This window comes from Hevea brasiliensis, chromosome 6 (assembly GCF_030052815.1).
Source record: "Hevea brasiliensis isolate MT/VB/25A 57/8 chromosome 6, ASM3005281v1, whole genome shotgun sequence".
In the NCBI taxonomy this organism is placed as follows: Eukaryota; Viridiplantae; Streptophyta; class Magnoliopsida; order Malpighiales; family Euphorbiaceae; genus Hevea; species Hevea brasiliensis.
In genome coordinates this window covers 78990467-79006419 of record NC_079498.1, presented here as the reverse complement: position 1 = coordinate 79006419, position 15953 = coordinate 78990467, and the positions used below count along the sequence as shown (strand labels likewise).

At 33.2% G+C, this 15953-nt stretch overlaps 1 long non-coding RNA gene across 1 annotated transcript; it reads left to right on the top strand.

The window, feature by feature from the left end:
• Positions 1-276: 276 nt before the first annotated feature.
• LOC110657287 (uncharacterized) lies at positions 277-14922 on the top strand. Its single transcript, XR_009149630.1, has 3 exons — positions 277-492; positions 2741-2809; positions 14706-14922. It is a non-coding gene; the product is annotated as an uncharacterized LOC110657287 (long non-coding RNA).
• The last annotated feature ends 1031 nt before the right edge of the window (positions 14923-15953 follow it).

Genomic DNA, 15953 nt, shown 5'->3' with positions numbered 1-15953 from the left:
TATATATATATAAGCCCTTCTTGTTTGATTATATGGGTATTCAAACTTTTTTCAAAATTAATTTTCGGACTAGAATTAATAATTAAAAATTATTTAGAAAATAAATGTTAAACGAGAAAATGGGGTAGCAACGTGAGTGGCAAAGGGATGAAAATAGGGGGCAAAAAAGAGAAAAAGGAATGAGAAATGCACTTGTGTGGGTTCGAAGACAAGAAAAAATAATAAATTAATGGGTTAAAATTAAATCCGGGTTTTGGTAGGTTTGACCAGTGTTCATTGGGCTCCATTCTTCATTCACTCTCTCTTTCTTCTCTTCGTTTCCAACATTCCTTTCGCCTCTCTTATATAAAAATCTCTCTTTGACACTCTTCTCTATGCTTTTTCTCATTTGCTTTCTTTGACTTGTAAAGGGTTTTTTTTTTTGGGTTTTCATCTCATCAAATCAAGGATACAGCTTCCCATTTCGCCATTTGGGTCTTTGTTTTTCCTCAGGTAAGATTATTATTATTATTATTATTATTATCGTAAATTTGGGCCGCAGATTTTTTTTTTCTTTTTTTTTTGGAGTTGGAATTTTGTTGGAGGGAATTATCGCAGGAGAATTGTGGGATTTGTTTGTTTTGGTGGATTGATTTGCCTTTATATCCTTCTATTTTTTTCATTTTTTCTAATGGGTATCGTCTGCCTGTGGGAAATTTATGATGAGAAAATTGAACCAGCTGATTGGTTGATGTTTGGAATTGGGCGGTCTTGGTTTTGGAATATTTGGGTGATTATGGATCTTAGTTTGTTTTTATGGTCCAGTTATGGGATGCTGATTTATGGGTTTCTTGTCTTCTTCTGGAAGCGCATTATTGAATATGCAGTTCAAATTTTGACCCTTTAGTAATTTGCTAACTGGCATTTTAGATTACGGAAAGAAATTTGTCTTGGAAAATTTCATTAACTTTTTATTTGCACATAGATTACTACAAATTTTGGTGGAATTTGACCCTAATAGTGATTGATAGGTGTTCTAAACTGTCAAGTAACTTATTTTCTTTATAGGTTTACTTTTAAATCATTAGCTGTTCCAATTGATTGATCGATTATGTAATTTTCCTTCTTCTTTTGAAAGGATTGAATTTTATTGAACCATTTATTGCTGGATGTAAGCCTCTTTGGATATATCAAATTCATGATGCCAATTTGCAAATCTATTATCCTAGTATGGTTTACTTGCTGGGTAATTGGGGTCAGTGTCACTGTTAGAAATGGAATTTCCTTCAACTTAAGTTGTTAATTCAGTGACTTTATTGTAAATGTTAAGATTTGCCAGTCCATTGTGAATAATAAAAAATGTATACACGTTGTCCTTTTACACGTTGTCCATCACTCGCCTGAAAAAGGGAGGATGGTATTGAAAAAAAAAAAAAATTCGATAGGCTGACACCTATTGATGGGCTATGTTTATATCTATTGTGAACTATTAATTTTTAGCAAGGGAAACCTCTCAGTTACAGGGAAGATGTTGCCAGATTTTCGTTAAATATATTTTGATTATTAGATTAATTTGCTAATTTAATTTGTGTTGAGATTCTTAGAATAAAAACTTGAATTCTATTTAAACTTTCTGTTAAATAATATATATCAAGTGAAATTGGGTAGACTAAGTGATAAGTTTGAGTTAGCTAATATATAAAGTTATTCTTTTATAAGGTTATTAGCTTTATAAATACTTAATTGGAAAAAAAAAATAGTAAGTATTAGATGGTCATGAATGAAATGTTAAATTTTAGTCTGATGGTTGAATGTGAATGGTTGAGATTATATATATATATACATATATATATATATATATATATATGTGCACATACTAATACTATGATTGAGATTATATGCTTAATATATTAATCTAACTTGCAACACTAATTATAATGTAATTATAATTATAATCTAATAGGCCCACTTAAGAAGACTGGATGGGATCCAAATCCAATCCATCATAAATCATTTGCAATTTCAGAATCAGGGCCCACGCGTGCTTATTTTATGTTAGAAGACGTTTGATTTAATTATTTATTTTTAATTTTTTATTTAAAATATATTTTTTAATTTGAATTAAAAATTAATTATTTAATAAAATTAAATAAAAATAACTTATGAATAATTTAAGTGTTTAATTAGAAAGTACTTAAAAATAATTTAATTTATTAAAATTATAAATATATATATATATATATATATAATTAAATGTTATAATTATTAAAATAAAATATTATTATATCTTTATTTTGTAAACTAAATCTATTTAATCTTTTGCTATAGCTTGGGTTTAAACTGACTTCTTAAATATTTAATCTTTTGCGAATTTAAGTGTTATTAATAGTTTATAATTTATTTAATGTTATTATTGAAATTACTGCTAAAAAAATATTTTCTTAACTAACTTAATTAAGAATCTTTATTGTCCTTTATATGCTTAGTGTTTGATTTAATTTATTTTATTTTAATTGATTTTTTTTGAATGAAATTTATATTATTTAATAAAATGTGTGTGTGTATATATATGTGTGTGTGTGATTTTCTTTGAAATAACTTGAATATGACTCATTTATTACCTTTTTCTTATATGCACAATATGAATTTAATATAAGCTTTTTTTATCATCTTTAATTTGTGTAAATTTCACTATATTATGAATATTAAATTGTGAAATGATCTATCCCTAATCCGAGCTTCAAATTGATTTCATTTTTAGGATTGTTGCTAGGGATGTAGGTGATGAATCCGTGCATATCTACCAGCGACAACAATGTAGCCAATCAAGGTATTATTGATGATATGATTATATGCATAACTATTATTGATGAGCATCCCTATTACAACAGTGGCTTTATTGCTCCTATTGATATGAATAACTTTATTTGAAGTGATTGGGTTTGTTTGAATTGTGTTGTAGTTTGGGTGGTATAAGGTGGAAGTGTTAGAAGTGTATTTTTTTTTTTTTCCATTTCAAGAATGTAAAATTAGCCTAATGCAGAGGTTTTTATACGTTCTGGAATAGTTGAAATGCTGTCAAAATTTTGTTAGATAAATATTCATATATGTCTATGATATAACATACATATTAACATTACGTAAAAAAAAATTGAAGTAAATCTAATTTCATTTAGCCATAGATTACCGTTCGGTGATATGCTCACTGGAGGGTGAGCTTTTACCGAATTGTCCTTAAGGACAGTTTGGAAATGCAATGTCTATATTCGATATCTGCAAATGGATGCTTCTTTACTTATGCATAAGTAGAAATTTAGTAGTATCTCATTATGTTCTCTTATTGCATATATAGAAATGTGATATTTCATTTAATAATCTTAAATGGAATAGGACATTTTTCATATCGTGCAATTGGAGAACCTAGGGGAGATGCTGCCGAAATTTCTACATTTACATGGTAAAAGTGTTCGTTTGTAGTTGTATAGACAATGCATTTTCGAATGGTTAGGGCCATACCCTTTCAAATTAGTTGTGAAAAATTAAGGCTACTAATTTAGGAACTTTTTAATTTTTAAAATATTTAATGAGAAATTATATATATTTAATAAGTAATTTTAAATGAAATGATAAACATTGATTTTAGTATCATTACATAAGTGCTAATACGAGTGTCATTATTAGCAATCTGTCAGAGACATTAAATATGAATTCGGATCGACAATGGATGTATGCTAGATTGGAAAATGGGTTCTTAAATCCTAGGTTTATAGTTGGAGTTGAGCAATTTGTGGAGTTTGCTAAAAGGCATCCACAGTACATGGATGGTGAAAAGATAAGATGTCCATGTAATCATCGCAAGTGTCGGAATAGGAATTTTCTGGATGAGATTACAGTTAAAGTACATCTCGGGACATACTGTTTTGTAGAAAATTATTATCATTGGTATAACCATGGGGAAACTTATGTGCAACATCAAAACGTACAGAATGTTTCTCAAGAAGAAGTATTTATACAAAATGTTGAGCCTAAAACTTAAGAGCCCCAATCTCACAATGAATTTTAGTCAATGGTTTATGATATTGCTGGGCCTTCTTATGATCTGAACTTCGAGGAGAACCCAACCGCAGTAGCACAACATCTTTATGATATGCTCAGAGCATCAGAGCAGGAAGTATGGCTGGGAAATCCCTACGGCCATTCACAGTTGCTTGCCATTGCTCGACTTCTGAATCTAAAGGCAGAACACCATTTTTTTGAAAGGTTATATGATGAGTTATGTCAATTTCTATCAGAATTGATGCCAGCTGATAATATAATGACAGATAGCTTCTACAATACGAAAAAACTAATGCGAGGATTGGGCTTACCAATAGAAAAGATTGATTGCTGCATTAATGGTTGCATGATTTATTGGCATGGAGAGAGTGAATTGAATAATTATAAGTTCTGTGGACACCCACGATTCAAAAGATCAAGACATGGACCTTCCAGGCGAGAAACAAATGTCTCTTATAAGAAGATGTACTACTTTCCTCTAACTCCACGTCTACAAAGGTTGTATGCATCCGATGCCACAGCAAAGTATATGAGGTGGCTTGTTGAGCATGGAGAAGATAGTGTCATGTCTCATTGCTCAGACTCTCCTGCTTGGAAGCATTTTGATCAGATGCATCAAAGTTTTGCATGCGAAACAAGAAATGTCATATTAGGTTTGTGCACTGATGGGTTTCAACCATTTGGGCAATCAGGCCAATAATACTCTTCATGGCCTATGATAGTTATGCCGTACAACTTGCCACCGTGGATGTGCATGAAGGATGAGTACATGTTCTTATCTGTGATTGTGCCTGGCCCGAAAAACCCTAAACAGAAGTTGAATGTGTTCTTATAACCTCTTATTGATGAGTTGAAAGATTTGTGGGGGGTGGGAGTCCAAACATATGATGTATCTAGTAAGAAGAATTTTCATATGCGAGTTGCATTAATGTGGACAATAAGTGATTTTCCTGCATACTCAATGTTGTCAGGTTGGAGCACAACGAGGAAGTTAGCTTATCCTTATTGTAAGAAGGACTCAGATGCTTTTACTTTAACTAGTGGTGGAAAGACCTCATGGTTTGACAATCATCGGAAGTTTTTACCACTAGATCATCCATTTAGAAGGAATAAAAGGTGGTTTAGGAAGGGTCAAACAGTACAAAAGATAGTAACAACGGAACAGTTGGGTGAACAAATATTTAAGGAGATAGAGGATTTGGGACTCCAAAAAGTTACAGAAGTTGATTCAGAAGGAGTTAATGCTAGAATTTCTAAGAATTACGGATGTGGGTGGAAGAAAAGAAGTATATTTTGGGACTTGCCTTACTGGAAAATAAATCTCATTAGGCATAATCTTGATGTAATGCACATAGAAAAAAATGTGTTTGATGATATTTTCAATACTGTTATGAATGTCCAGGGGAAAATGAAGGACAATGCAAAGTCTAGAGCAGATTTAAAAGTATTTTGCCACCGTCTACAGTTACATTAGAATGAAAATACCAAGAAATTTCCTAAAGCTCCTTACACTCTAGACAAGAATGCAAAAGAAGTGTTGTGTAAGTGGGTGAAAGAATTGAGGTTTCCAGATGGATATATCTAACATGGGAAGATGTGTTGATATGAACAAGCTTAAATTATTCAGCATGAAGAGTCATGATTGTCATGTCTTTATGCAACGACTAATACCCATAGCATTTCGAGAGTTACTTCTAGGAAATGTGTGGTGGTCATTGACAGAATTAAGTCTTTTCTTTAAAGATCTCACTTCTAATATGATAACAAAAGAAAATATGAGACGTCTGGAAAAAAATATTCCTTTTATTTTGTGTAAGCTTGAGCATGTTTTTCCTCTAAGCTTCTTTGACTCTACGGAACATCTTCCAATCCATTTGGCTTATGAAGCACGTATAGCGGGCCCAGTTCAGTATCGATGGATGTATCCTATAACACCCCTATGTTCGATAGTGCATTCTACTGTTCCGGTGACCAGTGTTGTCTGGACAGCTAGGATGCCTAGAACTATATTTAAAAGTTAGTGAGGAGACATAAAATAATGAAATACAAGAAAGGAAAATACAAGAAAAATAAAGGAAAAATAATAGCAATGAAATGTAACCAAGTTAAACGAGCCAGCACCGCAGCGATGGGTGACTGCACGGGAAAGTTACGGCACAGGCAATAGCTGACCCCAAGACTGCAGAGAACCCTCGGAATTTAGTTTCGAGATATAATTAAAGACTTATTAAAGTATAAATATCATTAGAAATATCAAAGAAAAATTAATTAATTAGTACAAAGAAAAACGAGAAATCAAGAAAATGACGAAATTCGGTGTTACCGAAAAATCGGGAATACAACCCGAATAGGGGCATTGTGTTCATTTGACATCCCGAGTTGCCTTTTGACCTAAATGTCCATTAAAAATAAATGATAGTCAACCTTGAAAATATCATGAAAATTAAAATGGTGGTATATAATCTAAATAGTAAAAGATATGAGGAAAATGTGAAAAATTGGAAACTTTGGATTATTAAATCATTAACCTACATTAGTGTTCCACTAAAATCACATTTGGGACACCTAAAGAGTGAAGTGGGATAGGTGTAGGATCAATTGTTTTCTTCTTCCTCACAAGCTCACCTTGGCCAAATTTTTTCTCCTATGGAAACCTCCATGGCCGTCCACCATTAAGCTTAAATCCACCATTGATTTAGCCATCCTTTACACTAGCTCCCTTCATTAAACTTGACCACCATACCTTGGGCAGCATACTTGGAGCAAGAAAGATAAGTTTTGGTGGAGTTTTGAGGAAGTCCAAAAGAGGTAAGTGGTTTTTTTCAATTCTTGTTTCATTAAAAGTGTAACTAAGGTTGTGGGTAGTTGAATTATGGAAGAAGTTTGAAGTTTGATGAATTGTTGGTGATGAAGCATTTCGGCAGCCATGGAACCTCACCATGTATAGCTTATTTTTTGCATGTAAATGGTAGTTTGGGATGTTGATTTAAATGTTTAATTGTATTGAAGTTGAATTCCATGTGTGAAATTTAAATGTTAAGCTTGAAAAGTGAAAATGGAAATGGATGCATATGTGTAAATTTGTGGCAACCTTATGATGAAGATTGAAGTGTTTAAGTTCATGAAATATTGTTGAAATATTGTACAAAAAATGGCAGCATATATGTGTGTGGATAATAGTGATAAGGTAGGCAAATTGTTAATGGAAGTATGTGTGACAATTAGAAGTATTTATGTGTATATATTGTTGGGATTGAACTTTGTGAATTGTGACTGCATTTGGTGTATTTTGAAGTGGTTATATTCTATCTAAGTTGACCTATAATGTAGAGAATTGAATGGTTTTGGTTAGTGCCAAATGCAGAATGGTATGGAGAAGTGAGGAGGTAGTTGGTGAATGTGTGTTGGTTTGGTGCTTGAAAGGCATATAGAGGACAGTGTGCAAATGAGCCTATAACCCTAAGTGTGTGACTCCAATTGGTATGAGGCCAATTGGAGGTGAAACTAGGCACAAAATGTGCCAACTTTCATGAAGAAAGTCTACCTAAATTCTATTCAGAAAGTGACTTGAGAAATGACTAAATCCGGATTAGTGACTTGAAAGCCTGAAAATTGACCATTTGGGCAGCAGTTAGTGTTTTGGCCATAACTCACTCAAAACAGGTCCAAATGACCTGAAATTTTTACCATGAATAGATTAGACCTAGAGATACAACTCTTATGAAGACACCAAAACTCAAAATGACCATAAGCAAGTCAAATAGCTTGCACAAGTTCGGGTATAAAGATTGCCAAAACCAAAAATGACCTAAAAATGACATAAAGTTACCATTTTAGTGCAATCTGTTCAGCTTTGGTAAATTGACCATATCTTGGCCTATACAACTCAGAATGACTTGAAATTTTGCTCCGAGTGCAATAAGACATAGAGCTACAATTTTGCTTCTTTCACTAGAAGCTAAAAACCAAGAGAAATAGGACTTTAAGCTAGACTAATCTAGCACACAAAAATTGAGAACTTAACATTTACATACAATGATGTTTGAAATAATGTGGCAATGAATGCCAACTTGTAATAATGGTAAATTGCACTATATTGATAGCATATTGAAATGCAAAATGTGACATATTGGTAACATCAAACCTAATTCACCTAGAGTATATCAAGGGTCAATATTATAGGTTGACTAATGAAAGGAGTAGTATCAATAAAATTTAATTATGGAACATTATGATTAGAAACAATTTAACTGAGTACTGAAACACTTTAAATTGTGTGTTTCAGTTGAAAAGAATGTTGAAGAGCATAAGGAACATTGAGTCAAGGCCAAAAGGCGACTCATCCGAGGTCTGTGCACAATATTTTTATATTCACTACTTTTACTAGAAATTTTATTTGGAGAAATGAGTTATGAATAATTTTTTATTGTTTTGGCTTTGGGAATTTTATTGGAAATTATTGTGTTGCCTACTTTGTGAATTGAAAATTGACTTTGGAAATTGATTATGTTTTGCATGAAAAATTTGAATAATATGATTTGAAATTGTTTTTGGTTCACACTTGGCATGGCAGTCCCTTACTCTGTTCCTCCTCCACTTGTGAGGTTGAGTTTGATATTTAATTATTTTTCTCCCTCTCTGGCTTATCAGTCTGAGGTGAGTTTGGATGAGTACTCATTAGCTAGCTAGCCACCTCCCTCATTGATTTCGATTAATGGGGTATGTCTTGTCGTGGTGTATAACACGACATGTTCGGAATATTTTGTGTCATGACCTAAGTTGTGTTATTGATTGGCAACACTGTGTTATTCAATTATTTGATCAAATTTGTGTTATATGAGTTTTGAAAATTGTGACATGAAATTGTGAATTATTTGAATTGTAAATTGTCAATAAAAGTTTTATATACCGCATTTTAAATTGTTATTGTGCACCATTGAGTAAATTTTACTCAGCGATAGCTTTTTCATTGCTGTTGCAGGTAGACAGATGGACGGAGCAGTAGAGTAGGCTGCTTGTGTCACATTTTGAGATTTCGCCGAGTATATCGAGTATACCATATTTTGTAGTTTTTATTGTAATGTATGTACACTGTATGTATATATTGTACTTGGTCTTGAGTAGTTGTAAACTAAAATGGTAAACTATTTTGGCCTATAAAAGTATTGTGATATACTTATCTTATCTCAGCTTTTGGAAACATTGGAAAATTGATTGTTGAACTGAGTTGATAATGTTGAGAAATTTATTGTGTTGAACAAATTTATTGGAGTTTGGGGATTGAACAAACTTATTGGAAGTACTTTTTACAGGTTTTTGAAACTATTTTAATCAAAATATAGATGATACTCTGCCAAAATTTTTATAGAATTATTAATATTTCAAATGTGTTATTTGGTTTCACTTCAGTTAAAAAATTTTTTAACACCTGTCAATAGTGCTCACCACTGTAAAAAGAAGTAAGAAAATGTGTAAAATCCCTTGTAGTGTATTTAATGGGTTATCAGTAGACGGAGTTTGGTAATTCATTAAGTATACTACGGGATCATGCTATGCCTTACGGAGAGGTAGGGTGTGACATGTTTTAGTGGTATCAGAGCTACTTTTTAAATTCTGTTTTTACTTGTAATTTGAATATTCTTTCTATATAGTACAACTGCTCAATGTCATTGTTTGATACATACAGTACATTACATTATAAATATGAACTAACAGGAGGAAATCTCCTTGTGTTATTTGTTCAGGAGGTAAAATATCCTCAAATTGACTATGGAAGAAGGAGATCGTTCAGTCGATCAATCAATAGAGGCTAAGGTACAAGGGGATGTCCCAACCCTACACAATGTGAGTGGATCAATCGCACCAGCCGCCTCAGTACTACAGTTTCCTGCTTAGTTTGTTCAGCAGATGGCTGCAATGTTCCAACAGATGGCTGGTAAGATGCTTACTCAAGTCCCACTACAAACACCAGTGGTACAACCATAGTCTTTAGCTAGGCAGTATGACAAGCTGATTAAATATGGGGCTACTGAGTTCAAGGGGACAGTAGATCCTCAAACAGAACAATGGTTAGAGAGAATGGATAGGGTGTTCAAGAAACTACATTGTACAGAGGAGTTCAGATTTGAGTATTCGGTATCACTACTACAGGGAGACGCATATGACTGGTGGAAAACCATTCCTCATAGTTTGGTGGAACCCCCAGTGCTGACATGGGACGACTTTCTCAGAGAGTTCAGACAAAAATATGTCCCAGATGCCTATTTGGACCAGAAGCTATAGGAGTTCTTAAGCCTGAAACAAAGGAACAGAACAGTGGCAGAATATGAGAGAAACTTCTCTCGATTGAGTCATTATACAGGAAGCCTGCTTACCACTCCTAGAGACAAATGGAAACGTTTTAAGACTGGGTTAAGGCCTAGTCTAAGAATGTAAGTTATGGGATTTCGACACCAGAATTTCTCAGAGCTAATATCGCGAGCCTTGGAACTGGAAAGAATTAAGAATGAAGAAATAGTTACAAAGGGTACAGAAGAAAAAAAGAAAATTAGAAAGACTACTGATCAAGTTCCTAATAGTGGGTCAGGAAAGAGAAAGCATTTTGGAGGATCTAGCTCACGCAAATCGGGTAGAGATAGATCTTCTTGACAGAAACCACCCCGATCGGATCAGCAAACTCAGCAGAAACCCAGAAACACGCTGTCAGATCAACTTTGTGAAACTTGTGGTAAATCATATAGTGGGGTATGTTATAGAGCCATAGGAGCAAGTTTTAATTGTGGAGAGACTAGTCATTTAGCTAAGGATTGTATAAATCCACGCCGTTATGGATCATTTACTACATCAAAGGGATCAACCCAAGTTTCTACCCCAAGGAGTTCACCATCAGTTAGTAGAGGCAGAGGTAGAGGTAAGGGTAGTACACCTGGAAGTCAGAGTACTGTGAATCAGCCAGAACAAGGTGATGCTTCAGCTAGAATATACACCATACGGCAGAAGGAAGAGGCTGAGACTTCTGGCCTTGTTGCTGGTACTTTCTCAATTTTGAACTAAGATATATATATGTATTGTTTGACCCGGGATCTGCATACTTTTATGTTAATGCCAGCATTGTTTGCCTTCCTGTTATCCCTCGTATAAAAAAATAAATTTTGATATGTTAGTGACTAGTCTTTTTGGAATTAGTTTTGGAAGAGTTTGTTAGCGAAAGACATTTCCTAAAATACGATAAATTATTGAAAATCGATAGATAAAGGAGTTGTGGAAGTAAAAATTTGAACAGTTGATTCAGATGTAACAAAGAAATGTTACGAATATGAGTATGATTGTTAACTAGAATGGTCAGAGGACCAATGATAGATAAATAATTTTAATATGACCTCAATGGTCATTCAATAAGGAAACATGAACAGAAATATTAGACAGAACAATAGTAAGAGAAGATTGGTGTTATACAAATAAATTAAATGTTGTATTAGATTGTTAAAAGTCTTATACAAATTCAAAGGAAAGAAGATTATACGATTATATAGAAAGGAGAAAATAAACGTATGACTATTGTAAGACGGCTATTGGGTAAATTTCGCGGACGAAATTTATTTTAAGGGGGAGAGAATTGTAACACCCCTATGTTCGGTAGGCGTTCTACTGTTCTGGTAACCAGTGTTGTTTGGACAGCTAGGATGCCTAGAACTACTTTTAAAAGTTAGTGAGGAGACATAAAATAATAAAATACAAGAAAGGAAAATACAAGAAAAATAAAGAAAAAATAATAGCAATGAAATGTAACCAAGTTAAACGAGCCAGCACCGCAGCGATGGGTGACTGCACAGGGAAGTTACGGCGCAGGCAATAGCCGACCCCAGGACTGCAGGGAACCCTCGAAATTTAGTTTCGAGACATAATTAAAGACTTATTGAAGTATAAATATTATTAGAAATATTAAAGAAAAATTAATTAATTAGTACAAGGAAAAATGAGAAATCGAGAAAACGACAGAACTCGGTGTTACTGAAAAATCGAGAATGCAACCCGAATAAGGGCATTGTGGTCATTTGACATCCCGAGTTGCCTGTTGACCTAAATGTCCATTAAAAATAAATGATAGTAAACCTTGAAAATATCATGAAAATTAAAATGGTGGTATATAATCTAAATAGTAAAAGATATGAGGAAAATGTGAGAAATTGGAAACTTTGGATTATTAAATCATTAACCTATATTAGTGCTCCACTAAAATCACATTTGGGACACCTAAAGAGTGAAGTGGGATAGGTGTAGGATCAATTGTTTTTTTCTTCCTCACAAGCTCACCTTGGCCGAATTTTTTCTCCCATGGAAACCTCCATGGCCATCCATCATTAAGCTTAAATCCACCATTGATTTAGCCATCCTTTACACTAGCTCCCTTCATTAAACTTGACCACCATACCTTGGGCAGCATACTTGGAGCAAGAAAGATAAGTTTTGATGGAGTTTTGAGGATGTCCAAAAGACGTAAGTGGTTATTTTCAATTCTTGTTTCATTAAAAGTGTAACTAAGGTTGTGGGCAGTTGAATTATGGAAGAAGTTTGAAATTTGATGAATTGTTGGTGATGGAGCATTTCGGCAGCCATGGAACCTCACCATGTATAGCTTATTTTTTGCATGTAAATGGTAGTTTGGGATGTTGATTTAAATGTTTAATTGTGTTGAAGTTGAATTCCATGTGTGAAGTTTGAATGTTAAGCTTGAAAAGTGAAAATGGAAATGGATGTGTATGTGTAAATTTGTGGTAGCCTTATGATGAAGATTGAAGTGTTTAAGTTCATGAAATATTGTTGAAATATTATACAAAAAATGGCAGCATATATGTGTGTGGATAATAGTGATAAGGTAGGCAAATTGTATATGGAAGTATGTGTGACAATTAGAAGTATTTATGTGTATATATTGTTGGGATTGAACTTTATGAATTGTGACTGCATTTGGTGTATTTTGAAGTGGTTATATTCTGTCCAAGTTGACCTATAATGTAGAGAATTGAATGGTTTTGGTTAGTGCCAAATACAGAATGGTATGGAGAAGTGAGGAGGTAATTGGTGAATGTGTGTTGGTTTGGTGCTTGAAAGGTATGTAGAGGGCAGTGTGCAAATGAGGCTATAACCCTAAGTGTGTGACTCCAATTGGTATGAGGCCAATTGGAGGTGAAACTAAGCACAAATTGTGTCAACTTTCATGAAGAAAGTCTACCTAAATTTTGTCCAGAAAGTGACTTGAAAAATGACCAAATCCGAATTAGTGACTTGAAAGCCTGATAATTGATCATTTGGGCAGTAGTTAGTGTTTTAGCCATAACTCACTCAAAACAGGTCCAAATGACCTGAAATTTTTACCATGAATAGATTAGACCTAGAGCTACAACTCTTATGAAGACACCAAAACCCAGAAATGACCATAATCAAGTCAAATAGCTTGCACAAGTTCGGGTATAAAAACTGCCAGAACTAGAAATGACCTAAAAATGACCTAAAGTTATCATTTTCGTGCAATCTGTCCAGCTTTGATAAATTGACCATATCTTGGTCTATACAACTCAGAATGACCTGAATTTTGCCCTAAATGCAATAAGACAGAGCTATAATTTTGCTTCTTTGACTAGAAGCTAAAAACCAAGAGAAATAGGACTTTAAGCTAGACCAATCTGACACACAAAAATTGAGAACTTAACATTTATATACAATGATGCTTGAAATAATATGGCAATGAATGCCAACTTGTAATAATGGTAAATTGCACTATATTAGTAGCATATTAAAATGCAAAATGTGACATATTGGTAATATTAAACCTAATTTACCTAGAGTGCATCAAGGGTCAACATTATAGATTGACTAATGAAAGGAGTAGTATCAATAAAATTTAATTATAGAGCGTTATGATTAGAAACAATTTAACTGAGTACTGAAACACTTTAAATTGTGTGTTTCAGTTGAAAAGAATATTGAAGAACATAAGGAACATTGAGTCAAGGCCAAGAGGCAACTCATCCGAGGTCTGTGCATAATATTTTTATATTCACTGCTTTTACTAGAAATTTTATTTGGAAAAATGAGTTATGAATAATTTTTTATTGTTTTGGCTTTGGGAATTTTATTGAAAATTATTGTGTTGCCTACTTTGTGAATGGAAAATTAACTTTGGAAATTGATTATGTTTTGCATGAAATATTTGAATAATATAATTTGAAATTATTTTTGGTTCACACTTGGCATGGCAGTCCTTACTCTGTTCCTCCTCCACTTGTGGGGTTGAGTTTGATATTTGATTATTTTCCTCCCTCTCTGGCTTGCCAGTCTGAGGTGAGTTTGGATGAGTACTCATTAGCTAGCTAGCCACCTCCCTTATTGATTTCGATTAATGGGGTGAGTATGTCTTGTCGTGGTGTACAACACGGCATGTTCGAAATATTTTGTGTCATGACCTAAGTTGTGTTATTGATTGGCAACACTGTGTTATTCAATTATTTGATCAAATTTGTGTTATATGAGCTTTGAAAATTGTGACATAAAATTGTGAATTATTTGAATTGTAAATTGTCAATAAAAGTTTTATATACTACATTTTAAATTGTTATTGTGCACCACTGAGTAAATTTTACTTAGGGATAGCTTTTTCATTGCTGTCGCAGGTAGACAGATGGACAGAGCAGCAGAGTAGGCTGCTTGTGCCACATTTTGAGATTTTGCCGGGTATATCAAGTATACCATATTTTGTAGTTTTTATTGTAATGTATGTGCACTATATGTATATATTGTACTTGGTCTTGAGCAGTTGTAAACTAAAGCGATAAACTATTTTGGCTTGTAAAAGTATTGTGATATACTTATCTTATCTCAGCTTTTGGAAACACTGGAAAATTGATTATTGAACTGAGTTGATAATGTTGAGAAATTTATTGTGTTGAACAAATTTATTGGAGTTTGGGGATTAAACAAACTTATTGGAAGTGCTTTTTATAGGTTTTTGAAGAATTGTTTTAATCAAAATACAGATGGCACTCTGCCAAAATTTTTACAGTAATTATTAATACTTCAAATGTGTTATTTGGTTTCACTTCAGTTAAAAACTTTTTTAACACCTGTCAATTGTGCTCACCACTGTAAAAAGAAGTAAGAAAAGGTTTAAAATCCCTTGTAGTGTATTTAATGGGTTATCAGTAGACGGAGTTTGGTAATTCATTAGGTATACTACGGGATCATGCCATGCCTTACGGAGGGGTAGGGTGTGACATATCCATTTGAGAGGTAAGTAATAATAACTATATAAAATCATATAAAACTTATTTAATGTATCTATTAATTACGTATTCTTTAATGTAGGTATCTTCGAAAGTTGAAGAATAATATAAAAAATAAAGCCAAGGTTGAAGGTTCAATATGCAATGCATATTTGGTTGAAGAAGCTACATCATTTTGTGCACACTATTTCAAGTCACACTTTCAACAAGGCATAACAAAGTGCCCCGAAATGTTTATGGATGTGGGATTGAAGCATATGAACATCCAGGGATGCTATCCATATTAAAACAATCTGAACGATCTTTTGGTCGAGAGAAATCCAGATGATTAGATGGTACAGAATTTCATTCAGTTCGCACCTATATTTTGCTGAATTGCGATGAAGTTAAACCATACATTAAGTAAGTTATTAATGATGAAGATATGAAAACAATTTACATTTGATGCTAGATTAACTTCAATTTTTTCTCTTAAAAGAATCTATGAAGATACCTTAAGGCAAAGTCAACCATTTATTCAAGATAGCAAGGTTGATGCAAAACTTGAAATGGAGTTTGCATCTTAGTTTGAGAAATACGTGAGTAATTGTTTATATACATTCTTTATATCCATTATTAGAACTAAATTTTCTTACATAT